Source organism: Heliangelus exortis, chromosome 1, assembly GCF_036169615.1.
Source record: "Heliangelus exortis chromosome 1, bHelExo1.hap1, whole genome shotgun sequence".
Classification (NCBI taxonomy): domain Eukaryota; kingdom Metazoa; phylum Chordata; class Aves; order Apodiformes; family Trochilidae; genus Heliangelus; species Heliangelus exortis.
Genome location: NC_092422.1, coordinates 194030272 through 194041048, shown reverse-complemented (window position 1 = coordinate 194041048; position 10777 = coordinate 194030272). Strand labels below are relative to the sequence as shown.

General features: G+C 42.2%; 1 long non-coding RNA gene across 1 annotated transcript; it reads left to right on the top strand.

Annotated features, from left to right (window-relative positions):
- The first annotated feature begins 606 nt into the window (after positions 1–606).
- Positions 607–9488, top strand: LOC139791672 (uncharacterized). The gene is made up of 3 exons (XR_011723986.1): positions 607–2713; positions 5414–5959; positions 7386–9488. It is a non-coding gene; the product is annotated as an uncharacterized lncRNA (long non-coding RNA).
- Positions 9489–10777: the final 1289 nt, after the last annotated feature.

The window sequence follows — 10777 nt, the reverse complement described above, 5'->3', positions numbered from 1 at the left end:
TTAATGGTAAGTTTGGGCACACACCTTTTCTCTAATGCTGCAAATACCACCCCAGCAAGAGCTAGCAGAGAGGAGGGGTGGGTTTTCAGACTCTCTGAGTGATCTTTTGAATGAATATTCAACATTTAGGCATTAATATGTAGCTTCTGTCACAAACTTGTACTTCCGCTGCTGCTGCTGTTTAAAAATAAGACATGGTAACAACTTGCAGGAGACCTTACACACTGTTTTTTTTGCTGTCACTAGAGGGAGTTTGCAGCAGTGCTTCCCTTACTGATTCATTTGGTGTTAGTCATGCTGTGGGCAAACCTCAGCAGACACAATGTTTTAGCAGAAGACAGTAACAAAAGTAGGATGAAGACCCTTCCTTCCTGGTTAAACCCTTGTATATGTTGTCCAAGCTTAAGTAACAAAATTCTTCAGAGAGACAACTGCTGCAAGCAATTCTCTTTCTGTTGGTAGCACTATAATAGAAAACAGAAATGAACAGTTGGTGACTCAAACCAAGATCAAGGGCAAGAATCAAAAAGCATCAACTATTTAATAGGAAAAATAAAGATTGGGGGGGTGGGGAGGGAAGACATGGATAGATAATCTTCTGTGGCACTTCCAATTTATTGTTACAGGAATATTATCCCAGCTGGAAACAAGCTCCCTCAGGAAGCTGGTTTCATATGGTGGTTTAGATTTAACTATTCATTGTCTAGCACCATTTGAAATCAGTGTTCTTGGAGGAAGGATGCCTGCCTTCATCACTGTCATGGATCCTCAGAAACCTTGGTGGAAAAGAGGAAAAGGTCAAGATCTGCCTTGTGTGTTTCTGCATTTACACTTAGCTCCACCACCAAGCCCAGTCCCTCAGAACAGCAGAGTCTGTGGCCCAGGTGACCCTTGGGAGAGCCATGTAAGGTGTGATTTCAAAGGCAGAAATTCTGCTGTAAGAAGTGCTGGGCAGCAGCATGTTTATAGTACTTGTAAGTATAAAAAGTGCAATACAGAATTGCAACACAGTATTGAGGACAGGGATGTTAATGCACCAAGTAGTAAACCTAGTGCAAACAGCTAGTTCAAGCAACATAGTGAGGAATATGGAAAGGAGCTTCATTTGCTCTGCTTTCTTGGCAACTCAAAAGCTGTTTCAGTTTTATGTACACGTTTTTGTTATTTACTACTCTTGTAAATACCTTGTACACGTATCATAAAAGAGACAGAATTAAAAACAGGAATTAAAAACAGGTAAGTGTAAATTTAAGCACAGAGTCTAGGTGCTAGACAGGCTCTGCTGCCTGTTTGCTTTTTCACTGTGCCATGTTTGGCAGCTCTGAATATGGTTATTTATTTTGTGTGACTTAATTTCCCAGTGTTCAGGCTGCAGGTTGGTAGCTTGATACACAAGCTCCTGGTGAGCACCAGCACCTCTGAGAATTGGACCAAGCATGGTAGGTCGTGTTCTCCAAGACCACTGAAAGTTCTTGGAAGTGTTTTAAGATTGGCTTTACAGAACTAAGAGATGTGTGTGACTGATGATGGATTTTGAAAGCTACCACATTCTAAATCTTTGTCTTCTGATTGGCTTTTTAATATTCATAACATTTTTAGTGGTTAAAGTCACAGAGATAATTAATAGGCATTTATCAAGCATTCGGTCATCCTCCAATGTAAAATATGATATCCAATACTATCCAGCATTTAACTCTTCATCCTTGCAGATCTCAGTAACCCCTTTAGAGGATGACTGATTTCTTTTGGTGTTCAGAGTCAATAATACTTTCTAGCACCATTTGAAATCGGTTATAGTGATTGGGGAATTGCTCCTTGGGAATTTTATAGAAGAGTCTCCAAAGAGAATCTTTTAATTGTCTTGTCTAGGACCAGGAACAGAATAGCTGAATTAGAAATACTACATGTTTAAAATCTGGTGGTGTTTGGTGCTTTTTTGTAGCTGGCAATTTTTCTGAGGAAAAAATCAAATCTCTGGTGGACCACTTATATAAAATGTGTAACAAAAGTTTTTTATTTAGGTCATCTGTGTGAAGATGATACTCAGAGTGGTTTGGAAAGCCATACAGTACTCAGAGTGGAGATAAAGGGAGATGGTTTTCTCAATGCAAATAATCAGTGTGGACTTCAGAGACAAAAATCCCACCCTGTTGGCCTAATGATGTGTCTGTGTGGTCTGAGGAAATAAAAAGTCAGCATCAAGAAACCTTCCAGTCTCCAGTTACCACACTCTGGACATGCTGAAAGCAAGGTCTCATGAAAGATTTCATTGCCAGCCCAAGAGTTTTTCTCCCCTCTTGTCCTGTTAGCAGTGTAAGCCACAAAACCAAGTCATCTTCCCAAGGATGTTACAATATCACAGAAGTTTTTACTAAAAATTCAGCTCTTCAGTGAAGCACAGCTGGTCAGAGATGGAGAGTGGAAGTGTGGATTGTGTCCCCAGTTGCAGCAGGAGCTCATTATCCATCAAGATAATTCCTGAAAATTATTCTTCAACAAGCTTCTCCAGCTTTTTGGATCTAATATTTGGAGCTAATAACACAGACCCGCCTACAGCAGTGTATCCCCATGGCAGGGGATATTTTCCTGGAATTAATGAAGAAAATTAAGAGTATATTGCTTTTCCCTACTTGGCTGTATGGGGAAAACAAAAAACGAGCTTCAGCCCGTGAACAACTGGAGCAACTTCTGAGTATTCAGAGACATTTCTAAGGTGGTGGTTGGTTTTTAGCAGCAAATTTATCCTTCTGTTCTCTTCTGTCTTTTCATCATAATATGCTCCTATTACTTTTATTCCTTTTTGCTTAATTATGAAGAGATCAGATAGTCACAAACCAAAAGAGACTTTACATGAGAAGTACATGGCTTCTTTCTAGTCTCTCACTTGCATCCCTTTGTGAAATCTGCCCTCACAATTCATCTTACTTAGAATTAACTCTCAAGTGGGCAGTACTGTTATTTAGTGTAAAAAACTTGAGGTTAGCCCTTGAGTTAATACAAAAAAATTACCACAATATTGAAAAAGGACAGTGACTAGCAGCATATTTTTTGCAGTATCCTACATGGAGCTGACACTTGCCCACCTGCATATTTTGGAGGGTTTTACAGATGTCCTTCTCGAGGTTAAAAGATGTACAGAATAAACTCAGGAGCTGCACCTTACCAATAATCCAGATGTTTTAAGAATATTCACTGCTGAAATGACTCCAATACAGACCATTGCTTAAACTATTTCTTGTGTGGAGTCTTTGAATGAGCAGATTGATCTGTTTGGAGCTCAGCTGCTTGCACTGTGCTTGTCAAGGTAGAATCTAAATGTCTTAAAAAAGAAACGTGTTAGCAGAAAACCTAATCATGAGGTTAAGAATCGATTACAAAGGAATGCAAAGATCACACAAAAACAGCTGAAGAAGATTATTAAAGTTCTAATTATTTCTGTTGAAAGGTAAGAGGTTTCTAAGCTGTAGTAATTTTCTCTGTTTGCACCATACAGAGGGCTTTAAGCCGTAGTAATTTTCTCTCTGCACCATATAGTGAGAAAAACCAGAGCTGCCAAGTGCTTGGATCTCATGAGAAGCTTTTCAGACATGAGAACTGTTGCTGGTGTGCCTGTGTGCTTACAGGACTGTGTTCTGTTACTTGTTGGATATTTCTTCCAGCAGCAGGGAAAGAAATGAGAGACTGAAGAAAAGGTAGGGAAGAAAATGGTGAGAGAACAAAAAAAAGGGTGGGAAGGAAGAAAGCAAGAAAAAAAAAACTTCATGAAAGCATTGGACTGTAAAATATACATATGTATGAATAAGACAGAAGTATATGTAATGGGCTTCTTCAGGGCTTTTTTTCTAATACCTGCTTTCAGCTTTTGGCCTTTTTTAATAAGTGAAGCTACTAGCAGACAGGCTTCCCTGTCACACAGCCAGATTTGGATGCAAAACAGTGCTTACAAAACTTGTACCAGTCTCAAAACACTGATCAGGTACCACGGTGTGTAACATAAACTATTGGCAAGTCTGTTCCATCCATACCCTGCAGCCACTGCAAAATGTAATGTGCAAGGAGATTGCTTCATGGTCAGCAGAGTTTGTTTAGTTGCCAGTCTTCTGGAACGATGTTAAAGTGAAATAAACACTTGGGCCAAGCCAAAAACAGCACTGGAAGTCAACCACTGCACTTCTGGACTGACATAAAAGGTGCTTGATTTTCATGGTGGGCTGAGAGGAAGAGAAGGATGATGTGTACTTGGAATTTTTTAATGCAAAAGTATTTTAGAAATGTGCCTTTAACTATTAATGAAGCTTTAATGAATTTTTTTTACTATGCTCATCCTGAGTTTCAATTGTCACATTAATTGATCTGAACCTTTTGTGATCTTGCATCATAATCTTGAAATGTCTGGCTCCTGTGTAGAGGATTTTTGTGAAATCCATCATATACTGGGAATTTGGAGGGCAAATACCCCTGATCATGTTGAGTAGAGCTTGGTGGATGATGGTGGATAACTGCTTCATTTTCACAGCAGATAAACTGAGGGTCAGCACTGTAATTCACAGCAGCTTAATCCTAATGTTAATTGAGAAAAGATACAGGAATAAAATGCTTATAAAAGAATGGAACAGGACAAAACTGTGATACCCTATGAGATGCTTCCTGGTTTCTTTAAGCCAGAAGAGACTTCAAGCCAAAAATAACCTGCTTGTGAGGAAGCAGTCGTGTCCTTGGCACACATTTCCAGTGCTGTAATGGGCAGCAGAGGTGCAAGTAGGATAAATCCAGGTAGCATGGATTTAACTGCAGGCTGCCCGAGTCCAGCTGGGACTTTTGCTAAGCATGAAACAGCAGAGGCTTATGTTGGCAGAGCTTTGCTGTGCTGTAAAACAGACTGTTAGAGCTCACAGCAGTTTAAAAGATGCCAAGAGAGCAAATTCTTGCTTGCTCGGGTAATCCTAACAAAAATAGTGTTATAATTTCTAGATGTCTTTTCAGGTAAAACGGATCCAGTGAGGACAGCAAAGCAAAATTCAGTGAAGCAGAGTTAGTTAAGCTGCCTACAAACACAAGAGGCTTTCATTTCACGATTGTCCTTCAAGACAGCTGTAGCCTTTGCAGAGAACTGGTGTTTTCTGACAGCAGTTCATGGAACTGGTGCCTTCAGTTCTCAAGCAGTGCCTGTCACATGCTGCAGGTGAAATGTCCAAAGTTTTGGGGTTCCAGGCATAAAAGCTGAACCAGCTCATACTCCCACCTTTGCAATTGAGCAGGCAAGAGAATGTTCTGTATATTTAAACCACTGTAGTGTAGTGTAGTGTTCACTGACCTTTGCTCAGAAGCCACTGCCATTCAGCTCCTTGAAACTGGAGGCAGTAAATTTTTCCTGGTGTTTTTTCTCACCCTTCTCCTTGTTTTCTTTCAACAGTCTATGGCAAGACATGTGGCTGCCTGCTCTGCTACCCAGATTGCAGGGTGTTTTGAGTCAAGTTATCTGCAGCTTTTATCTCTGCTGCCTTTTCAGCATCATGACCTGGCTCTTCTTGCCAAGATTTCCACTCTGAAGAACCTGCTATGGCAGCAGGTGACTTGGCTTTAGTACTGGGGGTGGTCTATAACACCAGTTTTTCCTTGAGTCAAAGAAAAGGCCAGTTGCCATAAAAAAGGAGGGATTAACCTTGGAATCACAAGGATTTGAGTTCAATATTTTGCTGTTTGTGGTGTGCACATGGTCGCTGCGGAGGAGAAGTTTTCTCAGGCTCTACTTTCCAAAACAATTAATTTGTCAAATCCTGCACATCTCTGGCTGGCTGCCAGCCTGTAAAGCCTGACACTTGGAATCCTTTGGAGCTGCACAGCCTGGGCAGCCAAGGTTGAGAAGGGGAACCCAGTTGGAGTCTGGAAGAGCCACCAGTGATAACAGTTTCACAGGCAGTGCATGGCCTTGCAGAGCATGGGCATCCCCAGGGAATGTGTAAGTCATTGCTTTTGACATCCCTATTTCTTCAGGTTTCATTACTTTTTGTGCTGTCGTAATATTAACTGCATGTGGGGATGTTAACATAAAACCTGGTAGGATTTATTTATAATTAATGATTTTGCTTGGAAGATCCCCAAATGCCACCGTGCAGAGTAAAACTCTAAACCGAACTGGCAGCTGTAAAAGCTGTAAGCACAAGCAAGTTAGCCAATCTTTTAATAGCCTCCAGGGGATCACAAAGTCATTTTCTCCATTAGATTTTGATGTTATTTCATCTTTAGTTTTGCCCGTCCTTACTGTGAAACAAGACTGGAAGGAGAGTGGCTTGATAGTCACCCAAATAGATTTTTATTACTAGAAATGCCTTGGGCCGATGATGGGGTTGCCTGCTGAAAAGTGCCAAAATCCTTACAGATCACAACCTGCTCAAAAGTCACATCTGGGAAAACTTAGATTTCTCAGGAAATTGATGCAAATTAGCACAGATTCCAAGGCTTTTCAAGTAAGCTGTCATGGAAGGACTCTCCATTATGTTTCCTGAACTGAAATCACAACTGAAGCATTTATGAAGGAAAGAGAAATTATCCTTAGTACAAGGAAATCTGAAGTTTCACTGAGCAAATCAAAATTCCAGTTGGAGAATTTCTGAGTGAAACATCGGTGTAAAAACACATTTTTTAGTTGAGTCTGGAAGTTTTTAAGGCACTTGTGAATAATTTATAAACCAACCTTCCCACGGATGAGCAGCCATACCAGAGCCTATCGAGAGCCACCGTATCAAGGTGGCTTCTGACAGTTGTGGAATTTTTATGCTGTTCCTTGTTCATAATGGAGTTGTCTCCTTGCTTTTAATTTCCCAAATGTAAACAGATCCGAGGAAGCAGATCATTAAAAGCATTTGGAAAGGGCAAGTGAAAAAGCAGAGTACTTGTGTGCTGCCTTTTGAGCGAAGCGTATAAATCACCGGCATCAGAATTGGGCTGCCAGTCCAGAAATGGCATTTGGAGCAATAGTCAAAAGATTAATTTTTTAAACCACAGCAAACAAGAAATAGCAGAGGGAAGAGCCCAGGAGGTTTGAAAGCCTGTCCTGTGCTCTATTTTCAATTTTAATACTTTGTTTTAACACACCAAGTTTCATAATCCAAATCAAATCTGCTTTCCAGTGTGCTCTCAGCTCCTTGGGCTCTAAAGCCATGGGACTGGTTGACTTCACTATGATTCTCCTGGATTAGGAAGGGCTGGGAGTGCTTAAATCCATGCAGAGTTGTTTTTTTTTAATAGGAGTAACTCTTAAAAATAAAGCAGTTTTCATTTGGTGTTGAATCCGCAAAGCTATTTCTTCACTACGTTTGGGTTTGCCGTGTCCTTTAAGTCTTTTAAAGTCACCTCAATAACTCATTGAATTCTCCTGGGTGCAGGGGTGGGTAGGGAGGCTGGGGGTGCCCACCCCTCCTAAGGTGTGCTCCTTGGCTTCCCTTTCTCTTCCCGAGCCATCCTACCAGATGTGAGATGCTGCCTTTGGCCCAGAAATCAGCAGGAGCTGCGTGGTTTGGTTCGGCAGGAGAGGCCGTGGGTGGAGAGAAGTTGGCAGGGATCCCAGAAGCTGTTGGGAAGAGGCTGCTCACGGGGGAGAGTGAACTCACCACCCACTTGGGATGAAATCATGGAATGGGCAAATTCGAGTAAAGGCTGGTGAGGCAAAGAAAGTGTTTGGTCTGAAAAAAAAGGGGACAAGAAAGGAAGGATGCTGGACCCAGCAAGGAGGGCAGTTCCTCTGCTGGTGGGTTCCAAGGAGGGTCTTGATTTTCACAGGAGTGCACTGTGGTTGTGACAGATAAACTGGTATAAAGGGAGGCATTTCTCACAGGAAGGTTTGCTTTAGCAGCATGGAAAAATAGGTCTTTGACACATGACACATTTGATGGAAATATATTAATATGTGTTTGGAGGAATGATTGCTCCCAGACAAGCTGCTGCTTTCCCAGTCTAACCTCTAACCAAACTTCGACCAAGGAAGATGCAAGGAGTGAGAGAAAAGATCTCTGGAGCTGGCTTGTATAAAACAGTGTTTTTAGGGCATGCTGGCAAAGAGGCTGCATTGCCAATTTTCTTACTCAAGAAGTGGGTTAGCATCTGGTGGATGGGTGCATTGTCTCCACCAAAAGAATTCTGGTCCTTACCCTACAACCAACAAATTAAAACTCCACCGTGGCTTCTTGTTGCACTCTGCTGTGAGACTAAACATTACTCAGTGGGATTTCTTAGGACTTCTTTTCCCTTTTGTGACCTGATTTTTGATCAAATGCACTCATGAGAGCAACTATTTTGAGAAGACCTCCAGCATCAGTGTTTTCCACCTGGATCTCTTTCCAAGCCTACTCACTGCAGTTCATCCCACATCCTTTCTGGAGAGCTCGGGCAGGCTGGGAGCCAGCTGAAGGAGCAGACATGGTCCCCAGAGTGCATCAGCATCAGGTTTTGTCCAGTGCACCTGCTGAATGCTGCCTCAGTCTTCTGATGGGTTTTACTGGATCCTTTTTACTCCTGGAAGCACAGTGAAGGACATCACCACCATAGTCTGGCTTTGAGGAATGGGCTTCTTGGCACTCTTCAGTCCACTTCATCAAGTGAAAAATAATGTGCAAAACTTTCCCTCCTACCAACTCCAGCGACTGAAAAGTTGTAATCATTTGAGGAGAGATGCAGCCAAAAAGAAAAAAAAAAGAAAAAGAAAGAAAAAAAATGCCGTTTCCCTAACTCATTTTCTTTTCCCAGAAAAGCAGATGGATGAATCATTGTAACAGCAGCTATGACAAGGGACCAGACAACAGGCTGAGCCCAGCCCAGTCGAGGCAAGATGAAAAACTGTCCTGAGGATTTACCAGTCCTCCCTCCCACATGTGTTTAAAGGAGTGAGGCTCCACAAATCAGGCATGCAGCTCCTGGATGGATTTTAACCTTTTTCTGACATCCCAGTGTAGCAGCAAGGGCAGCTATCATGAAGACCATGAGATTATAAATCCAATAGCAGATCAGCAGTGAGGTCTACAGGACATGATGACCTGGATGATGGTGATCAACAAAATCTGAAGCTCCTTTACAGCAGAGCTGACAGCCTCACTGCTTCATTTGTGAATATGTGCCAGGCTTTTCTCTGCTAGGAGAGAGTTACTTGTAAGATAATATAGATGAAGTCTTCATGTATTAGAGTAGTACTATGCATAAATCACTCCAAAATAACATCAGATGAGGTTGAAAAAGCATTCCACAGTTAGGAAATGCCTGGCTTCAGACTGCCCACATGACCTCTGTGGGTGCATGGGCTGTGGGACATGACTGAAGTTATATTTTCCCACTGGACCCTGCCCTGCTGCATTTATGCCATGGTGGTACTCTCTTGGTAAACAGCCATATAATAAGTTGGTTTTTCTCTTCTTCATGCTTATCTCTGCAGCATCCAAGTGCTTTGATTGAAGCAATTGCTGTGATGACTTTTTTTTTTTCCTTTTTTTTTATTTTTTTTTCTTTTTTTTTTTTTTAGGTGAAGCTCTATTGTCATTTTTTCTTTACAAACAAGGAGCCAGAGCACAGAGAAGTGGAGGTCAAACAATCTATTAATTTTGGCTGTCCAATTTGAAGCAGCCAGTGCAAGATACTCAAGACTCTCTGTTCAAAGCACAGATTCTTCTCATGCTTTTTCCTTGTTTTCTTTCAACTCCCTGCTTTGTTTATTGCCCTCTTCCAGCTTCTGCATGTCGGGCACTCTTCATGATGATTTTTTTTTTCTTTTAATTCACATGCTGTTCTTAGGTTTCAAGTGTTTTGATCAGCAGCTGAAAAGCTCCAGCTGAACTCCACTCTGTGCACTAAGCATCCCTTTTTTCTGCAAGGTAAACAAGGAGTAAGGGAGGGTCACTGCAGGTAAAAAGCCACAGGGCCTGGGGGGAAGTCACAGGGCATCATTAAAGCTGAAGTTTGCGTGGTCGTTGTGGAGATCTCTTCACCTCTCCTGCTCTCTGTCACTCACACAGATCCCATCACACAGCACAAAGAAGCTCAATCTCTGAATAGAACTCTGCTTTTTACCTCTGCTTTGGACTCAGTGCTCAGAGCTTGGGTCCATTGTTGTTTCAGCAGAAGTGGCCATGGAAGAGTTGTGTGTAGAGGAGAGAGGGAGATGCATGGGAGGGATGGGAAGGAATCATAGAATCATAGAATCATAGAATCCTAGGGGTTGGAAGGGACCTCGAAAGATCATCTAGTCCAACCCCCCCTGCCAGAGCAGGGCCCCCTAGAGTACATCCCCTAGGAACGTGTCCAGGTGGGTTTTGAATGTCTCCAATGAAGGAGACTCCACAACCCCCCTGGGCAGCCTGTTCCAGGGCTCCGTCACCCTTACAGTAAAAAAATTTTTTCTGATATTCAACTTGAACCTCCTATGCTCCAATTTACACCCATTACCCCTTGTCCTATCACTGGTCACCATAGAGAAAAGCCTAACTCCATCTCCCTGACACTCACCCCTTACATATTTGAAAACATTGATGAGGTCACCCCTCAGTCTCCTTTTCTCCAAACTAAAGAGACCCAGCTCCCTCAGCCTTTCCTCATAAGGGAGATGTTCCACTCCCTTAATCATCTTAGTAGCTCTGCGCTGGACTCTTTCAAGCACTTCCCTGTCCTTCTTGAACTGAGGGGCCCAGAACTGGACACAATACTCCAGGTGTGGCCTCACCAATGCAGAATAGAGGGGGAGGAGAACCTCTCTTGACCTACTAACCACACCCTTTCTAATGCACCCCAGGATGCC